Here is a 15695-nt window from a genome sequence, read left to right on the forward strand (position 1 = left end):
TATGGTCCCACCCAGGCTCTTCCGGTGCAAGCCATACAATGGTGTCATGATACCAATATGCTCGGGCATCCAGCTATAGCAAAGACACAAGACATTGTAACCAGACATTTCTGGTGGACAGAAGTTAAAAAAGATGTTAAAGAGTACGTTGCTAAAAGTGACGTATGTGCCCAAGCCAAGGCAGACTGCTCCCACGCAAAAGGGTTGTTACTCCCATTAAAAAACCCAGAAAGAATGTGGGAGGATGTCTCAGTGGATTTCATGGTAGGCTTACCTCAGTGCTAGAAGTATGACACCATTATGGTGAAAATGGACAGGCAATCAAAGAAGGCCCATTTTGAGGCATGTGTAGGTGTTCGCACGGCCTCTAAGTTAGCCCTATTAATGATGGGACATGTAATACGGTTATATGGCCTTCCGCGAAGGATTTATTTTGAGTGGGGAAAACAAATCAGCTCGCAGTTCTGGAAGACATGGAGTGCTACTTTGGGCATTAAATTCTATTTGTCTACTAGTTTTCAACCTCAAAGCGATGGACAAATGGAGAGGGTCAATCAGTGTATTAAGCAATACTTTTGATGTTTATACAAGACAACTGTAAGAATTGGAGGGAAAAGCTCTGGGTTGCAAATTTGCATACAATGTAGTCCCTCATTCATCTACTGGGTTTTCACCATTTTTGCTACGAGTGGCTGTCATCTGAATTATTTGCCTTGTTAATAACTTACCAGCAAGATACAGTGCCTCATGTAGCAGAGCACAGACGTAAATTGGCAGCAATTGCAAAAAAGACACATACACATTTAATTGCAGCCAAAGAACAATATTGAAATTTGCCGATCAAAAGAGATGGATAGGGCCTCAGCATGCAGAAGGAAACAGAGTGTGGCTACCTACAAATAACCTAAGATTCAAGGTGCAACATAAGTTCCAACCAAATTTTTGGGACCCTTCATTGTTCAGAATCAAATCAATCCGGTCAGTTACAGATTACAATTGCTACTATCTATGAAGATACACCCAGTATTTCACACTTTACTTCTCAAACAAGCCTCAGATAAAGCATGACCTCGTCCGCCCTTTATTTTTGTTAGTGGTGTTTCGGAATACCAAGTGAAAGCTATCAAAGATATAAGCAAATGCAATGGGCATGTGTGATATCTGGTATCGTGGGCTGGATACAGGCCAGAAAATGAGTTCCTGGGATTCGGCTCATTCTGTTGAAGCAGTAATTTGATAAGATGGTTTTTGAACAGTCGCAGAACTCCTTTAGCAAGATAAGGGCTTAGAAAAAGGAGTAGTGTCAGTAACTACTGTTGTTTTTGCTTCCATACTGCATTCTATTCAGAGCAGAACGGGACCAAAGATGCGGAAAGACCCATATGGCAGGGAGACGTAAATTGCTGAAATGCAGTCATCACTGGCATACTGAAATACCACGCACAATGTTCCAAGATGGCCGCCATGTTCACAGGCTCTTCAGGAACTCCTCTATTGACGTAGACAGAATGCCGGTACAAAAGAGATGTTGAGACACAGGCAAAGGTCTAGATGAGATCAGAGATTGAGCACCAGGGGCGCTCCGATCAGGACTCTCCCTCCGCTCTGCTCTCTCTCCCTGCTCCTCTAAGGTGCTGGGCCTGCGTTTCCCTGGCTTGACAGGGGCCAGGCTACGTGCTGAGGAGGGGAAGGAGAAGGGCTTGACCCCCTACCCAGCTGGCTCCTCTTGGGGGCTGGGCCTGCGTCTCCCTGGCTTGACCGGGGCCAGGCTGCGCATTGGGGAAGGGCAGGGCTCGATTTCCCTGCGCTGAGGGGGAAGGAAACCTAAGGGGAAGGACCTCCAAAAGACGCTACGACCAGCTGTGGGACCACCAGATAGGCTACAGGGACAGCGACCGTAGCAGCAGCATCTGAGTTAAAATATCTACCCAAGGTGCTCCACTCCACCCTCACCAAGCATCATCAACGATGGAGAAGGACGCCATGACTCACCCCAGCAATACAGAAGACAACATGGAATGGCACACAAAGGCAAAGAGAGGGCACGACTCGTGCCCAAATTCACCTGAAAAAGCCCCAAAGATTGCCCGCACACCTACCAGAAGCACCGCAATTGCGACTGCAAACCGTTACGAGGCTCGTCAGAGTGTCCAGGACTGTGATGCCTGCCCTCAGGACCACGAGATTGCTGAAGCTGAGACCTCCCATCATCCTGACAAAAACCTAGCTACCCACAAGGACCTTGTGGAGATACTGGAGGAACAGTGCACCACCAGGTTCACAATCAAGCCCCGGCAGGACCACACCAAGATCATGCTCACCACACCAGATGACTACAGGATTGTGACCAGCATGCTCACGGAACAGAAAATGGAATACCACACCTTCTCGTTGATCACTGCAAAAGCCCAGCGCTTCGTAATACAGGGACTCCCAGAAAACGCATCCCTTGGACACATCACTGAGGACTTAGCGGAACTAGGACTTCCAGTTAAAAATATTACACAGATTGCCTCACCTACAGACAAGAACAGGAAATTTCCCCTGTTCGTCGTAACCCTGTCGCCAAGCCAGGATGGGAAGCCATCCGACCTCTCAGCAGTCACACGAATCTGCAGCTGCACCATCACCACAGAATTGCCTAGGGGGAAACGGGGCCTGGTCATGTGCTACAACTGCCAGCGCTTGGGGCACACCTCTTCATTCTGCCACCAGAAGCCAAGATGCATATGCTAGGGAGGCGACCACATCTCCAACCAGTGCACCAGGAACCAAGAAACCAAACCAGCGATATGTGCAAATTGCACAGGAAACCACCCAGCAAGCTATCTCGGCTGTTCCTACCTGCAGAAGGCAAAGAAGGATGAACATCGTAAGCAACTCCCCCAACCACAAAGGGCTTCTCGACACTCAACAGCAACAGACCAGGGTCAAAGGAAGACTTAGAACCACAAACCTGCATTGGCACACAGGATCCCAACCCCCAATTCAACCAACAGCCGTAGTGAATCGCGTGTGGATGGAAGGACACACGCAGAAGTTACAGGACATAAACAAGACAGCCCACCACCAACAACTGCCCCAGGACCATCCTGTGAAATAGGCTCAGCCATTAACTGGCAAGAACGCACCGTGAAGGTTGCGAACGTAGACACAGACATGAACATCCACCCTATGGTGACAATGGTGGCAAATCTCATTGCTGGACTTTTCCACGGTGAAGAAAATAACTCCCATGTCCCATGGTAGCAAAATCTAAAAGAAACTCCTTCTTCTTGATGTGGAATGCCAACAGCATTCAGAAGAAAACCGTTGAACTCCTACACCTGATGGAAACTAAGGATGTGGGCATAGCGCTTATCTCTGAGACCCATCTACAAGGAAACCAGAAGCTTAACCTAGCGAACCACAGGGTGTACCGCACAAATCATGCCACTGGAGCCAAGGGTGGAGGAACAGCAGTGATTGTCGGCACAAAAGTGAAGCACCACGAGATTGCACAACCACCAGTGGGGAGCATTGAAGCAACTGGCATACAGATCCAGACATCAGCAGGCCCGCTACGGTTGATTGCTGCCTACTCACCCCCAGAAAAGCTACACCCAAAGGAACTAGATGCCTTACTGGAGCCCAACATCCCAACACTAATTGGAGAAGACCTTAATGCCAAGCACCAGTACTGGAACTCTCGCACTGCAAACAGGAAAGGACACGCTCTACTTGCCCACTCAAAGAAGAAGGACTTTGTAGTGGCTGGCCCAACCTGCCCAACTCACTACTCAGGTGCTGCACGGTATAATTCCGATGTTCTGTACATAGTCGTCATGAAGAATCTAACTCACTCAATGGAGCTGGAGACTTTGACAGCACTGACGTTTGATCACAACCCAGTATTGATCACAGTTGGAGACGTGATTGACAACCAACACCAGGGCACCAGGCACAACATAAAGAAGAGCCTGTACAAGAGAAGCCTGGAGGAAACACTGGTCCCTGGTCCCTTATGCTGCATTGAAGACATTGATTGACCAGGTGGTTCACCACTTCACAGCTGCAGTCCACACTGCTATTGAACGCAGTGTTCCCAAGCAGAAACCCCAACGCTGCTCCATATATGAACATCTATGACCTCCCGAGCGGCATCAAGAAGGTGATATCTGGCAAGAACAGAGCCCAGAGAGAGTGGCAGCAGTATCGCACCCCTGACCTGCTGAAGAAGTACAACCAGCTGACAAGACAGCTAAAAATGCAAATAAGCCAGCACAGAGGTGAAAAATGGGAAGCAGCTACAGCTAACTTGAAGGACTCTGACAACTCTCTTTGGAAAATGACCCATACAAGGAAAGACACACTTGGCATGCAGCAACAAGGACAAGGCTGAGGTCTTCGCTGAGATGCTGGAGGCATCCTTCAGGCCTAACCAGGCAAGCAGACTGGCAGCAGAAGTTGAGCAATAGGTCACTAAGCACCACCTGGAGCACCCACCAGAAACAGAAGCTGCAACCATTGAGGAATGCTCTACTGATGAAGTCCTAGCCCTGGTAAGGAAATTGAAAAATGGCAAGGCTCCAGGAAAGGACAGAATAACCAACCAAGCCATCAAGATGCTCCCAGATGCTGCAGTGGATCGACTTACAAAGATATTCAATGCGTGTATGCAGCACCAGTACTTCCCCAACGTTTGGAAAGAAGCAAGAGTCGTTGTTTTCCCTAAGGCTGGTAAACCACTACGAGACCCTGCAAACTACCGCCCTATAAGTCTGCTATCTGGCCTATCGAAGCTTCTTGAAAAAGTTATTTTCGCCCGCCTCGTTGACTTTGCATCAAGTGAAAACCTCCTCTCCAAAGAACAGTTTGGGTTCCCGGAAAGACCACTCAACAAACCACCAACTTCTCAGAGTTGTGGTTATCATTAGCCATGAATTCATCATCCATAAGTCTACTGGAGTAGTCTTTCTGGATGTAGCCAAAGCATTCGACCGAGTATGGCACAAGGGACTGATTTACAAGCTTATCAAGCTCAAGTTTCCAAGCTACCTGGTTAAATTGCTGACTAGCTACATGTCAGAACGGACCTTTCACGTGGTGGTATGGGAGGAATGCTCAACATCACGCCCTATTCTAGATGGAGTGCCTCAGGGATCAATTCTTGGACCATTCCTCTTTAATATAGTCACAAACGATATTCCCACGGACTTAAAGAAGACAGATCTTGCTCTTTACGCCGATGATGTTGCAGTCATCTCCTAATCCTTCAGCGAAAAAGAAGTGGCTAAGAACCTTGAGACATCGCTCAGCAGACTCTCCAAATAGTACAGCGACTGGGAGATAACCCTGAACACAAGCAAAACCACAGCAACATTAATTACCAGAAAGCTGAACAGGAAACATCCACCGATCCTCCTCAATGGAGAGGAGATCAAATGGGAAACCAACAGCTCCTACCTAGGGGTGAATCTGGACTCTAAATTCAGCTGGGGAAACCACATAGAGAGGACTTGCCAGAAAGCAGCAACCAAACTGGCTGCATTGTACCCACTTCTAAGGACCCCTCAGCCTGGGACGACTCCTGGTGTCCGACGGCACTGGGGGCAGCCCCGACACCCACCGACCACGCACACAACCTGGGAATCATCCTCGACTCAACGCACTCCATGACCAAGTAAGTCAACGCCATCTCCTCCTTCTGCTTCAACACCCTCCGCATGCTCCGCAAGATCTACAGGTGGATCCCGACAGATACAAGAACAGTCACCCAGGCCCTCGTCAGCAGCAGACTCGACTACGGAAATGCCCTCTACGCGGGAGCCCAGACCAAGATCATCAAACTACTGCAATGCATCCAAAACGCCTCGGCACGACTGATCCTCGACAGACCACGCCACGGCCACATCACCCCCACCTGAGGAACCTGCACTGGCTGCCCGTCAACAAGAGGATGTCCTTTAAGCTCCTCATCCACGCACATAAGGCACTCCACAAGACCGGCCCAGCCTACCTCACCAGACGACTTTCCTTCTACATCCCCAACCGCCAGCTCTGCTCCGCCGACCTCGCACTCGCCACCGTCCCGCGCCTCCAAAGAACAACCAACGGCGGGAGATCCTTCTCCCACCTCGCCGCCAAGACCTGGAACACCCTCCCACTGAGCTTACGACAGACCCAAAACCTGCTGACCTTCAGGAGGCTACTCAAGACCTGGCTGTTCGATCAGTAGCGGTCCCTCACCCCTCCCAGTGCCTTGAGACCCTCACGGGTATGTAGTGCGCTCTACAAATGTTTGATTGATTGATTGACCAAGTCAATGTCTATGCAGAGCAAGGTGCGGGTAATCAACGCAATCATTCGACCAACAATGACGTACGCTTCACTGGTTTGGAGTGGCTGCCATCCGCAGTATCGGAAGGACCTACAGAGACTACGGAGCAAGGCCTTACGGATTGCAACAGGTGCTCCTATCTTTTTTTTTTTTTTTTTGAAAATTTTTTATTGTGCAGAGAAAGGGTTACAAGCACGGGCCTACAACCGCCAGGGCCGGCCGCTAGTAGTTAAAGTGGTCAAGCAGATCAGAAAACAATGACTGGCCCACGGGGGCTCCGCTATATCACAGTAGATCAAACTGCACATAAGGGAAATCAGGATACACACTTTTAATATAAATAACAACAAAAATAAAGAAATACAAACAGCAAGGCGAAACGACTTGAAACGGGCGGCGAACCACAGCCAGGGGAGTCCACATCCAACCACCCGAGGGCGGTCAATAAAAGAAGGCCTGAGAGGGAGGGGGGGGCCACGGGAGAGCCAAATCTGTACTCCAGAGTACGAGATACACAAGGAACCCTCAAGGATCAGGGGGACGAGGCAACCCCAGACGTATCCACCAGGGGGGGAGCACAGATAGACCCGCGATACACGTTCCACTGCCCCCAAATTCTACCTCAAGCCCCCGGTTTACCACGAGCCACATACACAGTTTTCTCCCTGAACATGCACCAGTCCATGTTCTCCTTCCATACGGACACTGTGGGAGGCCGTTGGGAACCCCAAAGCTGCGCTATATCTCTCTTTGCGATCATGTTCCCCAAGGCCGCCCACCGAGCCTGAGCCGCATTATAGTCATTGGGCTCCCATAGATTCAGAACACAGCGACGCACCTCCGGCAGCAGTGCGACCCCGGTGACTCGTCTCATAATATCATGCACCTGGCGCCAATATTCCGCCACCTCGCGGCATTCCCATAGGATGTGGAGAAAAGTGGCACTGAGCCCGCAGCCACGCTTACAGAGTCCGTCGTCAGAAAACCCCATCGAGACCAAGCGGGGGCCCGTCACATAAACACGATGGAGAATCTTAAGCTGGACCAGGCAGAGACGGGCCGGGATGGCCACCTCCTTAGGGGATGACAGTGCAGTCTGCCAGTCCTCGTCGTCCAGCTCCACCCCATCTCCCGTCCATGCCTCCCGAAGACGCACCAAGAGGTCAGCCCGATTGTTTATCAGTTTTTTGTAGATCAAGAAGATAGTACTGTCGGGGACGTGACCATCGAGTATGCGGTCCTCGAGAGGCGAAGAAGGGACCGTGGTCCCCTCCCCAAAGACCGAGAGCAGGGCGTGCCGAACCTGTGCATAACGGAAGAACTCTCTTTCACTAAGCTCGTGTTCGCGCTGGAGCGCCGCGAAGGATTTAACCGCACCTTTAACCCACAGGTCCCCCACTCTGCTGATGCCGATCATATCCCAGCGCTCGAAGCCTTTCGTTGTCCAGAGGCTTCCCAAGCGTTCTGAGGCGAATAAAGGAGTGGCGCACGTTAAACGCTCACTCCAGCCCATCGCTACGTTAGCCGCCTTCCACACACGTACCGCAATCCTAGTAGGGCCCGTGAGGGTCCTACCAGCGGACCGAGAGTAAAGCGCTCTGTTATAGTTACCGCCGGGAAGCAGGAATTTATCCATCTCATATGCCGGGTTCAAACCAGGAGCGTACGTAGCATGGTTAATGGCAGACAGCTGGGAGGCCCAATAGTACCGTCGGATATCAGGAAGCGCGATGCCCCCGTCATACCAGGGAAGAGTCAGCTTGGCCAAAGCGATACGCGATCGCCCGTCCCAAACCAGTCTCCTCTGCAAACTCTCCACTTCCCTAAAGTAGGCCGCCGGAATGACATCGAAGGAGTTCTGGCGTGCATAAAGGAATCTGGGAAGGGACATCATTTTGAACAGCGCCGCGCGACCAAGTGGAGACAAGGGCAGCTTACACCACCGAGCCGTATCTGCCCTCAATCGCCGGAGTGGAGACAGGAGATTCTGCTCATATCGGACCGCCGGATCCAACGAAACGTACACCCCCAGGTATTTAAAGCCGGACTGAGATATTTGGAGCGGAAGCCGAGGCGGCAAGAGAGGAAGGCCACCAGAGATAGGATACACACAGGATTTGGACCAATTAATTATCAGACCCGAGTTTTTCCCGAAGGAAGTAAGGACATCAAAGAGAACATTGAGCGACTTCCGCGGTGAGGTGAGATACAAGAGAATATCATCCGCATACAATGAGACTCGATCCTCGAAGCCCGGGGCCCACCGGAGCCCCCTAATCGAGGGCTCCCAACGGAGCCAGGCAGCGAGCGGTTCCAGGGCGAGAGCAAAGAGCAGCGGGGACAACGGGCACCCCTGCCTAGTTCCCCTCCCGAGAGCGAAAGGCCGAGAAACCCGCCCATTGACAACGACCTGAGCCATTGGTCCAGCATAAAGGAGCTTCACCCAGCCAAGGAACCCCTCCCCAAAACCAAACTTCGCCAAGACGGCCCAAAGGAATGGCCACTCAATGGTATCAAAGGCCATAGTGGCGTCTAAGGAAACCAATGGCCGGTTCAGCGAAGTACTCCGCCCTAGCGAGGACGCCGTGCAGACGCTGTAAGTTGAGAGCGGTATTACGGTGTGGGATGAAGCCGCATTGATCCGGATGTATCAAGTCACATATAACGCTCAGCAGGCGATTAGCGAGGACCTTAGCAAGGATTTTGGGTTCGGCATTTAGTAGGGAAATAGGCCTATATGAGGCACAGCGGTCACGTGGCTTACCCTCCTTGGGAATCACCACTATAGTAGCCAGACGCTGGTCGTCGGGAAGGGAACCCCTCTCGAGCGATTCCTGAAACATATGACGGAGGAAAGGCGCGATTTTATCCGGGCGTAACTTATATAGTTCAATCGGCAGGCCATTGGGGCCCATAGCCTTGCCCGAGCGGAGGGAGCGAATCGCAGTAGCAATCTCTTCGACAGACAAAGGGGCATCCATCAGCTCGCGGTCCTCGACGGATAAGCCAGGCAGGGCAATATCCTGCAGCAGAAGACGAGAGTCGTCCTCCTCTCTATCAGACACCGGGGAGTACACTGCTCGGAGGTGGTCAGCAAAACACTCCACAATCTCACCAGGCTCAGTCACACACACTCCATCCGAAACCCGAAGCTCCGGGACCACACGATTCACTCTCTCCTTCTTGTCCAACCAGGCAATCAGCTTACCCGCCTTGTCTCCGGCGTCATACAACCTACCCTGCTGTTCCCTATACATGGTCTTGGCAGCGTCAGTGACGAGAGACTTATATTCAAACTGCTTCAGGCTGAGGGCGTGCAGCCCATCCGGAGTGACACCCGCATCCAAGGCTGCCTCCAACCCCGATATTTCAGTCTCCAGCGTCACCACCGCCTCTCTCTTAACCCTCTTAGCCTCCACTATCTGGGACAGGGCATGCCCGCGGAGCACTGCTTTAAAAGCTTCCCAAAGGGACACCGAGGACAACACCGACCCCTCATTCTCAAGAAAATATTGATCAATCGACTTAATCAGGCTATCACGGATCTTGGGGTCACGCAGGTACCAAGGGTTAATAGGAGCGATCCGCCCAGCGGACCGCGACCCAGTGTCAAAAAGCAACCACAGTGGGGAGTGATAGGTGCTCCTATCTTCACAAGAACAGCAGACCTCCACAGAGACCTAGGCGTTGAGATGTTGGACGACCATCTCCGCAAACTCAACGAGACATTCTACAAAGGATTGGATTGAAAAGAAAACCCACTGATCAGGAAACTTGCTGACGTTTCTGCGAACCCATTTGACTGCTACCCGCGGCCCATCACAGCGCTAACCTTGTGAAAATGAAACAGCAACTCTGCATCCAAAACTCAACACTGCCAGTAGGCTACCGCGTCGGCAGGCACCCAAAACTCATCACTGCCGGAAGGCCACAGCCTCGGCAGGCACCCAAAACTCATCACTGCCGGAAGGCCACAGCCTCGGCAGGCATCCAAAGCTCATCACTGTCAGAAGGCTACAGCCTCGGCAGGCATCAAAAGCTCATCACCATCAGAAGACATTTGACAGAGAAAAATAAGACTCTGCGACATAACTTGCTGACATTTATGCAAACCCAATTGACCGCTACCCGCGGCCCATCACAGCATTTACCTTGTGATCCAACTTCAACTGTGACAAAGCGTCACACATCAATAAGAAAATCTAAACAACAACTAAAAAACTCAAATTGAATTTGGAGTAATGAGGCTACCGCCTCGGTATCCAAAAACTCACCACTGTCAGAAGGCATCTGACAAAGACAAGACACTCTCAGGCGAGAGTCTACTATACTGGGAATTTCCCGTGCCATGTTGTGTACTGCAAGATTATGGCTGCATGCTGTGGACATGCATTTGGACATGGGCAGGGCCGTTTGTTGTTTCATGTTCCCCATGAGGGCCACCCATTTTGAGGTGTAATTGTAATTGTTTGGTGTTTTGCACGTACAGGGGTGCTGGTTGTGTGCATGTAATTATTCGGGCACTATTTTTCCCTGCTTGGAATGCAGGTCGGGTTCAGTACGCGTGATACAAGTAAGCCAGTACTGGTCATGAACTGTGAATGTATCGAATTATCCATTCAAATTGCATTGGAGTGTTTGGTGCTGCACAGACATTTTTAAAGTCAGCACTTTTTTGTGGGCTCATTATTTTTTAACACAGTGTATGTGAGACTGAAACTCAAGTCTCCTACATATCTTACCTGGGAGCTGAGCATCCCCGTTGAAATTCTTTTGCACGTGTTTGAGACTGCATATGTTGAGCACTAAAATTAGCATGAATGTGTAACGGCCAAAAGGCTACACCAGATGTTATTCCATTATTAGATCTTATTCCGTTATAATGTGGCAATGTATAAGGATGCAATGAGTATATGATTATTCTATACTGATTTAATTTAAGAGATTTGTAGAGCGCGCAGCTACCCGGAAGAGTCTCCCAGCGCTAAAGTAGACAGAAAGCAGGGATGCAGAAGAAGATGGGGATCAAACAGCTTGCCAGATAACGTGAGCTCAGTCAGGGAAAATGAAGAGTAAAGTCTTCAGGTTCTTACGGAAGGTAAGTAATGAGTGGCAGTTCCTGAGAGCTACTGGAGGGGAGTTCCAGATTTTTCGTCCTATATAGGAGAAAGAGCGAACCTTAATGCGGGCCTGACGAAACCAGGGCGTGGTAAATAGTGAGAGGTTGGCTGATCTGAGTGATCGGGTGGGCACATAAGGTGACACCAGACCTTGGATATATGAAGGAGCGAGTCCATGTCTGGCTTGAAACATATAGCATAAGGTCTTGAATTGAATGCGCTCGTCGACCTTAAGCCAGTGAAGTATGTGGAGCAGGGGAGAGACAGAAATGTGTCTAGGCAGCCGAAAGAGAAGGCGGGTGCCCGCGTTCTGAATGATCTGCAGGCGGTGGATCAGGGTTTAATCAGCACCCAGATACAGTGCATTCCCATAGTCCAATCTGGACGTTACCAGGCCCTGCAGCACTGTTCTCTGGGCATTCAAAGGAATCGGCCAGAGAATTTTCTTGAGCCATTTAAGAGATGAAAAGCAGGAGGCTGTGAGCCTGGAGACCTGCGGCTTAAGGGAAAGATTCTTATCAATAATGAAATCACAATTCTTAACCTTATTAACCGGCGTGGGTAAGGGTCCCAGTGAGACAGGCCAGTGGTTAACTCCCCAGAGTTTGGGATTGTTTCCCAGAATCAAGACTTCTGTTTCATTGCTGTTAAGCTTTAGGGCATTTCTGTTCATCCAAAGGGCGACATTAGTCAAGCCTTGCCTGAGTGGGGAAGGATCTTGGTTATGAACATCAGAAAGTGAGGAAATAATCTGCGAATCATCAGCATAAGAGAAAACGGTGAGACCAGACTTCCCAATACCATCCATCAGAGGACGAATGTAAATGTTAAAAAGCAGGGGACTCAAAATGGATCCCCGCGGAACCCCTGAGGTCAGTGTTAGGGTCTTGGATGAGTTGTTCCCTGATGAGACCTGAAATGTTTGATCTTTCAGGAAGGAATACAACCACCTCAGGGCCAGGTCAACAATGCCTAGCACCTTCAATCTGCCCAGAAAGATGGAGTGTGAGACTGTGTCGAAAGCCGCGCCTAAATCCAACAGGATAAGGGCGGCAGTCCCACCAGAGTCGAGTTCTTGCCTAAGGATTACTTTGACTACTAGTAGGGCGGATTCAGTACTATGGCCTGTCCTAAACCCAGACTGATATTAGAATGTGTTTAGCCACATGTTGATTTACAGGCACTTACATTTCAGATATTAACTAATGTGATGCCTTGTGTATTTCAAGCTTTCTCCTACACAAGCTCTGTTGCCTGTGCTTTTGTCTTACAGATTTTTCTCCTAGGCGTACCTTCCCTAATTCCCTTTCCCCCATCTAGCCACTCTGATCCTCTATTCTCGATTTATCAGTCAGAGCTGCTGGAAGGTGGGCCACTGGGTGATACTGTTCCTGAGGATCTCTGAGAGCTTGACATCACATTTGTGTTGGAATCCCCGATATAAGTGAGTGTGTTATGTATGGAAAATCGTCAAGCCAAACGGAAGAATAGAAAGAAAATGCTTCATCAGAACACAAAATGGTAATCATGTAATTTGTGATTATCCCACACCATGACAAGTGTGTGCAGTCTGAAAAGAGACAAGGGAACATGAGTCTTTCCCAAAGGTGAGAAGGAGAACAAGCTAAAGTAAAAGCAGAGAAGTCCAAAAGGTATGCCGAGGGGAGTCCAAAGACAAATCTGACCCAAGACATGCTCAAGTTCACAGGTCCACCTGCGAACTCAAGCATGTCTTGGATTAGATTTCTGTCTATTGGGACTTGGCTTTGGACTACCTTCGGCGTACCTTTTGGACCTCTCTGATTTTACTGTAAAGTTTCCAAATCCATTCTGATGCCTGGGGAAATACTTAAAAGGTGAGGAATCTGAGGCTACAAGTCTCTAACAGCAGAAGAAACATTCATGGTGGCTCTACGGATTCCACAGTTGACAATATCCCTGAAGAAGACCCTTGATCTAGAAACCACGACCTATGAGGTATCTGAAGCAATACAATCTATGTCCTCAGCGAAGGAACCCGGGGAGGCCGTCTTTCCAGTTGGCTTTTATAAAATCACATCTAAAGCGTCTACTCTCCTTTTAACAAAGGTCTTCAGAGTGGCTGCAAAAAATAGGACACACTGTCCTGAATTCAATAAATCATATCACTAATCCTAACACTGGGAAAAGACCCACTTCAATTCACTAACTACAGACCTATCTTGCTTCTGATCTGTGATATAAACATATTGGCAAAGATACTTGCCAACAGATTGAATATGTTATTTTGCTTCTAATCCAGGTGGGCTTTGTACCAGGAAGATCTCTATGGAATCATGTTTGAACCCTATTCCACCTTCTGTGGTTGATATGAAATGAAACTTTTGAAAGAGTGGCACTATCTCTCATTTTGGAGAAAGCATTTGATCGAGTGAAGTAGAGTTACTTTTTTTTGGGGGGGGGGGGGTAGTTTTAAATAGCACAAACTCAACCTGATGGTATCAGAGTGCTTTACATCCGCACCAGTTGTGTTACAGGCGTACACATTCATTTTGTTAGACATGTGGAGATTAAGTGATTTGCCCAGATTCACAGGATGTTGAGCGTCCCTGCCGAGACTCAAATCCGGTTCCCCATCTTCGAGGTCGACTCTCTAGCCGTTAGGGCACATTGGGTCATATCTTGAATTGGATTTGGCACCAGGTACCTCAAAATGATACAAACTTTATGAGCAGATGCATCAGCAGAGGTCAACTGCATTGGCTTCCTTTAAAAAAGGATACAAATTTGTTGAGGAACTAGGCAGGGATGCCCCCTGTCTGAGGCGTAGATTTGTAGAGGAAATAGACAGGGATGCCCCCTGTCTCTTCGTTTATGATCCTGATCACTTTGGAACCACTGGTGATCTCAATCTGGAAAAACCCTACTATTAAAGGAATACCATCGTCTAGTTGGAAACTGAAAGTCATGTACACAGACGATGTCTTGCTGACTCTGTCCATGTGGGACTAATTCCCCTGTTCGCTCATGTCTACCATCACAAAATTCTCATCTTTCTCTCAGGCTATAAAATTAACTAGTCATAAAGTGAGGCCATGCCAATGACCAAAGCCACCACAATTGACTCGTTATGAGTGTTCCCTTTCCAGTGGACACTGGGTAGGTTAACCTATTTAGTGATACTGGTCAGTAGCGATTTCCGACGCATGGTGCATGATAATATCATAGCATTTAGTGATCAGATACAACAAGAATTTAATGCCATTAAAATGACTGAAGCTCCGCGATGCAATTGCGTGTTTGGTATGGTACCACTATTAATTCTGTGCACAACTTCGAAATCCATAGATCAAATCAAGAAATTCCTCTAGAAGGACAACAATGCCCACACTAGCCAAAGCCAATTAATATAAAGATGCTACGTCTGGAGGCCTTTGACTCACCAAAAGTAAACAATATTATGTTGCCCACTAACTGTCACAACTTTTTTATCACTTCTAGGACGACTTGGAAAACCCAGATTGGGTCATCATAGAAAGTTATCTCCAGAAAGCGGCTGAGAGCCACAAGTTATATACCAAAAATTGAAAATATCTAAATATCCCACCAGCTTGCTATTACAAATCTCAATCCATCTTTGGAGAATGCAACAAACAGTATTCACACATAATGGTTTTCTCCTAAAAGGCGTGCCAGTCTGGCATAATTCCAAACTACTGATTGATAATTTCCTTTTAGAATGGGATGCTTGGGCCTCTAAAGGTATCCTTCCAGTCCACAACTTCTTTTTTGATGAAATAGTGAAAGACTTCCCCACACTACAACCAGAATGTTTCTTTTTCTGAGACAAATCTTGGAAATATTTACAACTGAAAAGCTGCATCCTTAAGAAATTGATATGGTTGTTACTACTGCCTCCAATCTATATTCTTCATGACTATTTAAGTAAATGGTGAGCATACAAAAAACTGATCTCTGGCATATGTTCTGTGATCATTGATGAACTATATTCAAAACTGACCAAGTGGTTCCTACGAAGTTGCTCCAGGAAATGCCAAAAAGACTTTGATCGTAAAGAATGGACATATCTACTTCCAACACACAACAAAAACCTGTGCGAAGTATGCCTGAAGTTTGGCTACTTTAAGATCCTGGCAATGTTCTGCTTCTAAACTCCACCAAGCAAACCTTGCCCCCACTTCAAAATGCTGGTGCTGCAGTCAAGCAGGGGGTGATATCAAATGTTCTCTGGTCCTGCCCTTACATTGCTGTCAACT

Source organism: Triturus cristatus, chromosome 2_1 (genome assembly GCF_964204655.1).
Source record: "Triturus cristatus chromosome 2_1, aTriCri1.1, whole genome shotgun sequence".
Taxonomy (NCBI): Eukaryota; Metazoa; Chordata; class Amphibia; order Caudata; family Salamandridae; genus Triturus; species Triturus cristatus.